This window comes from Bos indicus, chromosome 2 (assembly GCF_029378745.1).
Source record: "Bos indicus isolate NIAB-ARS_2022 breed Sahiwal x Tharparkar chromosome 2, NIAB-ARS_B.indTharparkar_mat_pri_1.0, whole genome shotgun sequence".
NCBI lineage: Eukaryota > Metazoa > Chordata > Mammalia > Artiodactyla > Bovidae > Bos > Bos indicus.
The window spans coordinates 82,421,592-82,433,027 of NC_091761.1; the positions used below are offsets into that span (position 1 = coordinate 82,421,592).

The 11,436-nt window shown below is 32.4% G+C and overlaps 1 long non-coding RNA gene across 1 annotated transcript; it reads right to left on the bottom strand.

The window, feature by feature from the left end:
* Window positions 1-2,936: 2,936 nt before the first annotated feature.
* On the bottom strand, window positions 2,937-10,809 carry LOC139186419 (uncharacterized). Its single transcript, XR_011569963.1, has 4 exons — window positions 10,541-10,809; window positions 8,425-8,793; window positions 8,292-8,334; window positions 2,937-3,092 (listed from the first exon to the last, which is right to left on the bottom strand). It is a non-coding gene; the product is annotated as an uncharacterized lncRNA (long non-coding RNA).
* Between the last annotated feature and the right edge of the window lie 627 nt (window positions 10,810-11,436).

Here is an 11,436-nt window from a genome sequence, read left to right on the forward strand (position 1 = left end):
TTCTGTCACTCTGTAAATGTATACTTCTAAACATCTCCCCAGTAATGCAGTGTTGGGAACGTCTTGTGTATGTCATCTTCACATCTTCAAATTCTGATATGGTGTTTATTACTTAATAAGTAAATTTGTGTGTGCTTAGTTGCTCAGTCATGTCCAATTCTTTGCAAACCCATGGACTGCAGCCCACCAGGCCCCTCCGTCCATGGGATTTGCCAGGCAAGAGTACTGGAGTGGGTTGCCATTGCCTTCTCCGAATCCTTCCTTTAGGCCTGTGTAAATAATAGCCATTTTTTATGGCCTTTTTCCATTAAAGATTTTCCTAGAACCCCCAACATTTATGGCATTTAATACCAGCCTCCACTATATGGAATTTTTACAAGCTTCTTTGTAGTAGATTGTTTCTTTTTTTAATTATATATTCCAATGTAGATTGTGAGACCTTCAAAAATGAAAATATTGTTTCATATTTCCCAATATTTTCAAGAAGAGAGCACCTGTTTATCTGTGTACTGCACACACATTGCTCATTAATAAACCATTGGCGAGGATTTAATTTATAATTTGCATATGAATTACACATATTTACAGCAAGTGATTATTATATAACTAACGTAAGCATGCAAAGAACAGACGTAAACTTTAAAACCTAATAAACTTGAATCACACTATTAATACATATTTAACTTGGATTAATCATTTGGATCTCTGATTTTTTTTTTCAATCTTAAAATGGAGATAATTACTATCAATTTATTCAAGTCATTCTGAATTTGAAAGTAAGCAATAAAACCGGATTGTCCACAAAAGTTTCTGTATATTCCCTTGGGTGGTTGAAACAACTGCAAAAAGAGTACTGTTATAATTACATTTTGACATATTTACAAGATAGAAATGAAGGGCTTTTTAATACAACAATATCAAAATTTATATTAAGTAATAATCCGTTAAAGTTTTACACTCAGTGGCTGATAGACATGTGAAAAAAATTCTATGAAATGATTATATTTATTTGATGTGGTGGCTTTCATTGCTGCAAAAGATTACCCCTTATTACACAGGCAAGCTAAAATCCTAATTGCTCTGTAGCATTTGAGAAGCTAGTCTAAAAAATAGGTTAACTGAGGATGACTAAAAGCCACCTTGTGTAGAATTTGTCTCACTCGAACTTATATTTACTCTACGTATGTGGCTTCTCAACTATCCCTCACATTGTGCAAAAAGCAATAACTTGCATTGACATTATCTACACCATGTAGGTCTTTATTCAATTACATCCCACCTCAAGCAATTTTTTTTCTGCACTGCATCGATTTGGTTGTTTTTTAACCTTTCCTCATTTCTTCCCTTCAGTCCTCTTTAATTCCAGATGGCACATCAAGATGTCTTTACTGATTGTTTTGTAATAAAATCTCTCACAGCTGAGGAGCATAGATCTCTGTGCTTAAAGGAGAAAAAAATCCAGCAATAAGCCAGGATGCCAGAGGAACAATTCTTTAAATATTCTCAAAGCACTAAAGCTGGCAATTTTTTGGTAACCTATACCTTACTTGAAGATACTTTAATGCTGATGTGAATGAATCTGGGGTCACATTTTAGTTCTGAGAGGCAGGTTCATGGGGGAAAATAAAATAAAATTTAGATATCAGCAGAACTTAATTTGAAATCTGGCTCTGTCATTTACTAGTTTAGTGATTTTTGAACAGCCCGTTTAATCTTTTAACCCTCAGACCATGCATCTATTTAAAAATTAGATGTAATTGCAATAATGTTGTGGGAAATTAAAAAGATTGTACATGATACCACTGCACTGTCTGGGAATAATTCTCAAAAGACAGGAATCTGCTGATTTAAATAACTTTCTCAGAAATCAAAATTACAGAATTTGTCTTATATTAGGTTTGGCTGAGAAGAGTTTATATATATATATATATATATATATATATATATATATGCATATGAACACATTTTATCCCCAAATTATATAATAATTTTTATATGTTCAATACAATATAAGTAAGACCCTTGGAGTAAATTATGACTTATAAGAAAATGTATCTTGGTGACAAATATGCCAACTTATAACAAAAGACTTGATGTAACATGAACAGGTATATTTGTAATGTATATAGAGATTAAATAAGCTTACTTTCAAAAATCTTGAGCTCAGAGTTACTGTAATTAGTGTGCGCCAACAAGGAATTTACACTGGCCTGTCACCCACATTTGACAAATGGTGATGGTTTGCAGCTAGAATAAGCACAGTTGCTTTATATTTGTCGTACATGAGTTTAATGGTTGGTTTATCTTCCTTTATTGGAAATCCATTGTAATCTATACATAATGGATATAAAGTGCATCCAGGAAATGTTTTCCAATTATAAGCTCTAAGAAGCTGTACCCTAAGGATTTAAATATATTACAATGCAAAGTAAGCTACAGTTTAATCACTCAGTGGCATAAGAAGCTTCCAGAAACAATATCTAACATGGCATCAATACTGAAGTAAGAGAACAGACATTGTGGGAAATAAATATTTGACTTTCAATGTTTAATTTTCAATATATATGAACCATGTGATACAATGAATTTATGCAGAATTCCTTGTCTATTTTCACTTTTACCAAGTTTTAATTCCTAATAGAACTGTATAAAATGTACACATACATTTATTTCACTGAAAATACAGATATAGAAAAAGTAACATTAAAGTAATACAGCACCAATATATATGCAGTGCTGTTATTTATAAACATAGTAGAAAAGACAATACGATATGGTGTTATACTTGTAAGCACCACAATCATCAGATAGTCTCCTCATGATCTAGTTAAATATCCTTAGTTATTATCCTAAAGAGTTTGTGTTACATAGTAACTGGAAAGATCCATATCGTTATTTAGACCTTATGTCTTATCTAAATATGTTCTTACTTTTTAATTTTTTGATCCAGTTGTGAGCTTGGATTCTTCAAGTAACTGGAAAGATTTTAGCTCCATCAATTAAGTAGCCTATTCTTTTGCTCCTCACCCATGTTGTCATCTGGTAGCATACTTGAGTGTATCTCCTGATGCCCCAGTCAACTTCAGTGAAGTCTGTAGCACAGAGAAATTCATGTATTGAAAGCAATTGTAAAAGTGGATGTCATGTACTAGGAAAAGAATTTTAGAAAATAAAAGTCCATATTTGGTGAATTGATGGTTTGTAAAGAGAAATTTTCAAGCAGAATTCATCATAGAAATTGTTTAAACTTAAACACACTTGATTATTTTGAAGAATTAGGAGGTAGGGGCTAATTATAAAGCTACTTTGGGATTAGCAGTCTTTTTTATGAGCACATACATCACAAAAATTGGCTGACTATAAACTTTTCCCAAATGCTGGGTTACCTAACAATTGACATCATTAGATTCATTACTTAAAAATGATGATGCTAATGTCATTAACTGCTTTTGCTCTTTAATGACTCCTCTTTGTCAAACTTCCTTAACATGTTCTATGATGTTGCATGACCACCTAACTTCTGTCTCTCAACCTCTCTGTATTTGACACTTTAGACTCAGAATTATGAAACTACTCCATTCCCTGTACACAAACTTGCTTTGTGCCTCCAAGATTTTCTTCATTCAAGTGCTTATTTTTGTACACTCACTGGTTCACTCTGTTGCATCAAGGACACAAAATAAAAGTGGTTCAGATGTTATTGTTTCTATTGCAAAATATCTTCCTTTCTAATCCTTGAAAGCATATCTGCAATCATGTATATGTCTGATACTGTTTGTACCTTACATATTGTCATTTTAAGAGTACGCCCTAGTGTCCTCTTGGTCAGGAAGTCTTTAGAGGACAAATATGCTTATTTATCAATGTAGACATAGTACCTGATATTTGGAAAGTGCTCACTTATTATTTGTTAAACTTTTGAAAGGAATGCATCTTTATTTTATATTTTATTATTTGTTTCTTCAATGAGACTTTTATCCTCAATTTTGTGATCCTTTTTAATTTTCTTTATCACTTGCTCTACCTATCTTCATATTATTTAATAATCTAATTTTCTTTTCATATAATTACATCTAGGAATAATATCTTAGATGATGATTTCATAGAAATAGTAATAAAGATGAATCCTGAAAAATAAACAGGTACTAAAAATTTGGAGAAAGGTTTTATTCAAAAAAAATTGATCATATATATAATATTAGTACAGCATTATGAAATAAATTCTTTAAATATATATGTTAGAACTCAATATTCTTATACTAGATACTTTGAATATTTAAATATTTGAAATATTTAATATTTGAAATATTTAATATTTGAAATATTTAATATTTAAATATCCAATACTACTAGTATTTAAGTACTAATAAATTAGATTATATGTGTATAATTTATTACATTTCAAAATGCTTTTTTCCCTCAATAGAGAAAACATTTCCTCTTAGCTAATATTTTTTCAACAATAAAAGTATATATTTATAAGGGTAAATTTTAGCTAATATCCATTAGATTCCCTTGGACTACAAGGAGATCCAACCAGTCCATCCTAAAGGAAATCAGTCCTGAATATTCATTGAAAGGACTGATGCTGAAGTGAAAGTCCAATACTTGGTCCACCTGATGAGAAGAACTGACTCATTTGAAAAAATCCTGATGCTGAGAAAGATTGGGGGCAGGAGGAGAAGGGGATGACAGAGGATGAGATGATTTGATGGCATCACTGACTCAATGGACATGAGTTTGGGTAAACTCCAGGAGTTGGTGATGGACAGGGAGGCCTGGCGTGCTGCAGTTCATGGGGTCACAAAGAGTCAGACACTACTGAGCAACTGAACTGAAAATGAACTGATAATAGTTGTTTTCAATTATAAACTTATGAAACAAGATTTGAGATTTTGCTATTGGGCATATATTACTTGTGTGATGTCTTAGGGATGTATGTGAAGAATAATACTCTAAGAACTATGAAATCATTTAGAATCAGTCATAGGCATAAAAAATCAAGGAGGTTGCTTTTGAAGAGAAATCTGTGTTATAAAATGTGTTAATATTAAAGATAGGTTCTGGGCAACTCAGTTTTATTGAGTTGGAGTCTAGAAGAGAAGAGATGATGATAGAGCCTGTATGGAGAATTGAGGCAGACTACAATCAGGCAGATAAGAAAAATATACTGCAGATAAACACTCAAACAAAATATAGATTTATATCCACAGGAATCAACTCTGGGAAAAGGCAACAGCAGACATATCTTGCTGTCATATGGTCATCTCAACTGCAATGGTTCCTTTGGCACCCATGAATCATTCAGTCTGTGAGGCAAAATGCTGCTTCTAAAGTAGCAACTGGTCATGACCTTGCAGTAGTGGCTATGCTGGCTGAGTACAGACTACATGTGTACGCTGAGTGGAAAAAGCCTCAGGTAACAAATCAGTCCTGCCAGCGCACATAAGCAGGATAGCAGCCCTGACAGCTCTTGTCCTAACACTTACGTATAAAGGATAGCATTGTGTGAAATACAAAAATGTACTTCTGGGACTTCCCTGACAGTCCAGTGGTTAAGACCACCTTCCAATGAAGAGGGTGCTGGTTCGATCTCTGGTAAGGGAGCTAGGAGCCTACATTCCTCATGGCAAAAATCCAAAACATAAAAAAAAAAAAAAAATGTTGTAGCAAATGGAATAAAGATTAAAACAAAAAAGGTACTTCTGAAATTCCTAAATGAGGTAATATTGTTTGTGCATCTGTCAGATCATCTCCATATTTTTTTTCATGATTTTATATTTCAAGACAAAGTTTCTAAGAATTTTATATTTTAAAGAACTGCAATAGCTTTGAGGTAGTTTTTACTAGTGAACTTCTACACAATTTAGATGTGTCACAAACTGTTTCTTCCAAAAGAGCATTGGCTCACTTTTATACACAATGTGGTGTGTACACATAAAATGATATTGACTGTCTTCCTATATACAAGTTAATCAAGGAAAGAGAATCTATATCAGGAATTCTCTGAACTCTGGAAACTGTAATCATGCAGTCTACAAATAGTGTTTTTGTAATCAATTTTAAGCTATGAAAGCAATTGTGCATGAATTGTCAATGAGATTTATGGAAAAATAGTTGTTTCTTTTATGTATTTTAAAGTTAGATTAAAGATATGGTCACAATGTGTTTTGGAAAACTCAGAAAGTGTACAAAAGGTTTATGAGAAAGTGACTATTTAGATTTAATAAATAGTCACCACTTTTAAATGCAAATACATTAAACTGTTTGCAATTACATTTGTGTGTAATTATCCATAATTAATATAAATACTTGTTTACAGACTATTAAATACTTGACAGGGTTTGAAGCAGAAAACTGAAATTTTAACAGTTTCTGTCAATTGAGAGATGAGGACACATCATCTTTTGAATTGTGCACTTTCATTGTAAATGTAACTCAATTTACAAAAGTTTATTTATATCTGCATTTCTTATAAAATAAATGTTTGTTTCAGGCAAAACTTGCTATCACTTTTTTGTTTCAAACAAAGGAGAAAATGTACCTTAAACATTTAATAAATGCATATTCAATATGAGTATATTCAGTGTCTATGAAATACAAGGAATTTGATGGCCACAGTAGTAAATTCAGACATACACACAGAGTACATAGTTAATGTTTTATAGAAACTTGCTTTGTAGAAGGATAATTAAAACATTTTGCTAAAATTACCATTAGTTCAGAACAAAATTTGAGTCATTTGTAGAGACATGGATGGACATAGAGAGTGTCATACAGAGTGAAGTAAGTCAGTAAAAGAAAAATAAATATATTAATGCATATATGTGGAATCTAGAAAAACTGTATAGATGACTTTATTTGCAAGGTAAAAATAGAGACACAGATGTAGAGAACAAATATATGGATACAAAAGGGGAAAGGGGTGGGAGGAATTGGAATTTGGGATTGACAGATATACACTATTGATTGTTGTGTTTGTTGTTGTCCAGTCACTAAGTTATATCTGACTCTGTGTGTGTGTGTGTGTGTGTGTGTGTGTGTGTGTGTGTGTGACGCATGCACTGCAGTATCCCAGTCTCCTCTGTCCATGGGATTCTCCAGGCAAGGATACTGGAGTGGGTTGCCATGGCCTCTTCCAGGGAAATCTTCCTGACCTGGGGATTGAACCTGCATCTCCTGTATCTCCTGCATTACAGGCTGATGCTTTACCCACTGAGTCAACTGGGAAGCCCAACACTATTGACACTATGCATAAAACAGATAACTAATGAAAACACGCTGTAGAGCACAGGGAACTCCACTTAATGCACTGTGGGGACCCAGATGGAAAGGAAATCCAAAAGGGAGGGGTTATATGTATATGTATGGCTGATTCATTTTGCTGTACAGTAAAAACTAACACAACATTGTAAAGTAACTATACTCCAATTAAAAGCAACTAAAAATAGAAAACTCCTATTAAGATGAATCAAAGAAAGGGTTATAAATGTGTAAGGAGTTAATTTTATTATTATTGGAATTGAAGAAAATATGATAAAGCAGGAAGCACGACTTTAATCTTTGTTACAAGAAGAAGATATTCCTATCTTCAAAATAGTTTAATTCCAGAAGACTAGTGACAATTCTAGGGAAATATAGTCACTCAAGTATTAGTAGGCACAGGGTCATAGGAAAGCAATTTGGTGACAAATTTGGGAATATCCAAGCTATATTTTTGATCCTTGGTAATGGAGAACTATTGTTTTTGTTTGTTTGTTTGGTTTGGTTTTTATACGTATTTTTTATTCAGTTCTAGGCTTTGGAAAAAATGTCATTGAATTGCTATTTGAAGATGAAAAATCTGGACATATCAAGCACAGTCAAAATTTCATTACAACTTTCCAACTAATAAAGTAAATAGAAAATGACAGACTTGAGTTGGTAGAACAAAGCTATAAAATGTATTACTGAAGGGCTGAGGAAGAAGGACTATTCAAGGATGCCTTGATATTCCACAGTGAATATTAAATGATTTAGGGGGAAGAAAAAGTGGATAGAATTCTAGACAGAATGTAAATACAGACTGTGGTCTTTTAAAGGATTGTAAGGGCAGAATCAGACTCAGAGAAGATATGGATTGGTGTCATCTGCATGGAAAAAATGATCAAGAAGATTTAATATTGCCACTTGTGAAGCCAAAATGGGTGCCTGGGGAGAATGAATAATTTCAGCAGTTTTGGCTTCATTTATCCGTATTTTCCTTCTTGAAACATTTTCTTCATAGAGCTGATGGGAACACATTTACTTACAGAAATCCACAGCTACTGCAGAGCATTCTTGACTGCTTCTGCCCTGTAATAAATTTCAAGATATGCATTACCAGAGAATTCCCTTTGTCTGATGCAAGAAAGCTGTGCGGACAATGCTTAGATGCTGCCCTACCTGTCCACTCTAAACTTGTGAGTTTCTGAAACTCTGCTTCTGGAAACAGTGCTGGCAACAGTATGGCTTCCTTGGCTTCTCTCCTGCCATTCGCTTCACCCTGAGATTCATCTGAACAGACCTGGCCTGGTTCCAGAATCTCACAGATGGCCAGGTCCTAAATTCCAGTCACAGTGCCCCTTCAGTTGTTCTTTTTATCCTAGATTTGGAACAGATCTTATTGTTGCACATGACAAAGACCCTGTTTGGGTTTCTTATTGACCGTGTAATCAATTTTCTCTGTTAGATGACTTTTGTTAAAAATAGGTTGAATGGTTTCTGAAATTTTTCAAAAATGTATAATACTATTTTCATCAAGGGCTTTGTCACCTGTCATGAGAATAAAAAAAAAAAAAAAAAAAAACTGTTAATCCTTACAGGGAATCAACATAAATTTGACACTGTTTAGAATGAAAGAAAATTGAGCACTTAATATCCAATCTACTTATTTTTTAAATGATGAAACAGATAATGAGAGTTCTATTTGTAGTGATAGGATAGACCTATGCTCTCTGTCAGAGAGGGAATTTTTCTTCATTTAAGGTGTGTTGATTGATTTAGTAGTAGAATCCAAGAATTTATGAGGACATTTCTCAAAAGGCAGCTATATTTCTATAGGTTGGAGTGTAGATGCAACAAATACTGGTAAAAAATGTTAGTTAAAAAGTTTCATTTTTTTGTGCATTGGTGTGTTAAGAAAAATTAAGTTCTCAATTTTAATATTTTTAAAATGTAATTAAAGAAACACACAAAAAGGATAACTTAAACAGTCACAGCTTTGAATATACTGTAGAAATTTTTAACTAATGGCTATATAAAGTTTCAATATCTGGAGATTTCATTGGATCTCATTAAATTTATGTTATAGAATAACTAGGCTGGAAGTGAAGACCAGTAGGTACTATTACAGTCATTTTTCCCCACAAAATTACATCCTATGTATAATGGCAGTTTATTCAGAGGGAGTGTATTGACTCCATAACCAAAAGTTCCATTAAACCCATTATGAGAGGTTGTAATTTTGTATTCAGAGATTCTTTAATAGTGATTATTGACCCATGAGAATGTAGTCATTATAAACTATAAAGATTTCTTTATCATTATAGTTACAGTTTTCTTAAAGGAGAAAAATACTAGGCAACAATCAGAGGAACTGGTATTGAGTATAGCTCCAAAAATTAGCCAAGATAGCAGCTTGAGTAATGCATTTAACTCTTCTAACCAACACCATCTTAGCTATGAACTGGGGCTGACATCATTTCTGATAGCCTCATGGAGCTTCTACAACTATAAATAAAAGCAACTTTATATGTTATATATAGAATTATACATATAGATATAATATTTATACAAATTACATAGATATTTTGGAGATACTATTATTGGCATTATTTTTTAATAGTTTCCATTATATTTACCTAATTGTTTTGGCATAAGGTTGAAGTAAAACTTTTATGTAGCTTCTAATTATAAATTTCTATATGATATTTGAGTCTGCTCTATAGAATAACTTTGACTTACGCTGAATTTTTTCATTTTATTTCCTTATTTATACATATAAACAAATAAAATTATGAAAATACAAGAAACAAAAGGGATGTGTGAATGACAAAGTGAATTAATTTTTTTTAATAAAAAATTTAATTTGTATATTTTGAGTGAAAGTACATATGTTGAAAACTTAAGAATTGTATCACATTTAAGACTATTTCATTTCTAGGGCACAACTAGTTTGAAGATACAAAAGAGTCTTTTGGCTATATTGACTGTTTTATGTGTATATGTATACATATATATTTGCATATATATATATAACTTCAGATATAATAACTGTGAACCCAATAAAGATAGAAAATAACAGTTTGGTTTGTATTTCATTTGGGCTCTTTTAAATAACAAAAGCAGGTTTAAGTGATATTGGTAATTTTTTTAAAAACTTAAGTATTTCACCAACTCCTGCAGAAACAATGGAGATATTAGGTATTATCTGTTTACTAAATTAACCTTAATAATTTATTATTTCTTCTTTTTAAAATTTGTTCACTTAACAATTAATATTAAGTTCTTACTTGCTTACCCAGGCCACATTTTGTTCTTGGTGGTCAGAATGCAACATTGAATAAGGGACAAATGTCTCTGTTGTTCATGGATAACAGGTCTTCTCATCAAAGAGGAAGCAGTAGAGTTCAGCACTTTGAAGAAAAATAGAGAGTAAGAGTGTTGGGAGTATTATCTTAGTGTTTACATGTGAATTTTTAGGTGATGAAAATATAAACTTATCAGAACAAATTATGCAGACAATTTTCATTATCCTCAGTAATGAAGTAACAGACTGATACCATCAGAAACAGTCATCCAAAGCTATTAAGATAATCATTGATGAAAGGAATAGATACCTGTACTTGCTCTAATTTTGAGCACCTAATGTTATCTGTACATATGGAAACAAATTGAATAAAATCACAATGTCATGTATTATGATCTTATGTTCATAAAATTAAACATTTTCCCATGAAGCATTTATTTTGACTGCCATTGAGATGGAAAAATATAGAATATTTCAAGCAGAATTTCCTTCCTTTTACCCATTAATTTTAAATTATATATTATATGTAATATGTAAATGTCATTTTGGCATCTACTTCTGTTTCATTGACTATGCTAAGGCCTTTGACTGGGTGGATCACACAAAATTGGAAAATTCTGAAAGAGACGGGAGTACCAGGCCACCTTACCTGTCTCCTGAGAAACCTGTATGAAGGTCAAGAGGCAACAGTTAGAATTGGACATGGAACAATGGAATGTCTTAAGATTGGGAACAGAATACATCAAGGCTGTATATTGTCACCATATTTACTTAACTTATATGCAGAGAACATCATATGAAATGCCAAGCTGGATGAAGCACAAGCTGGAATCAAGATTGCTGGGAGAAATATCAATAACCTCAGATATGCAGATGACACCACCCTT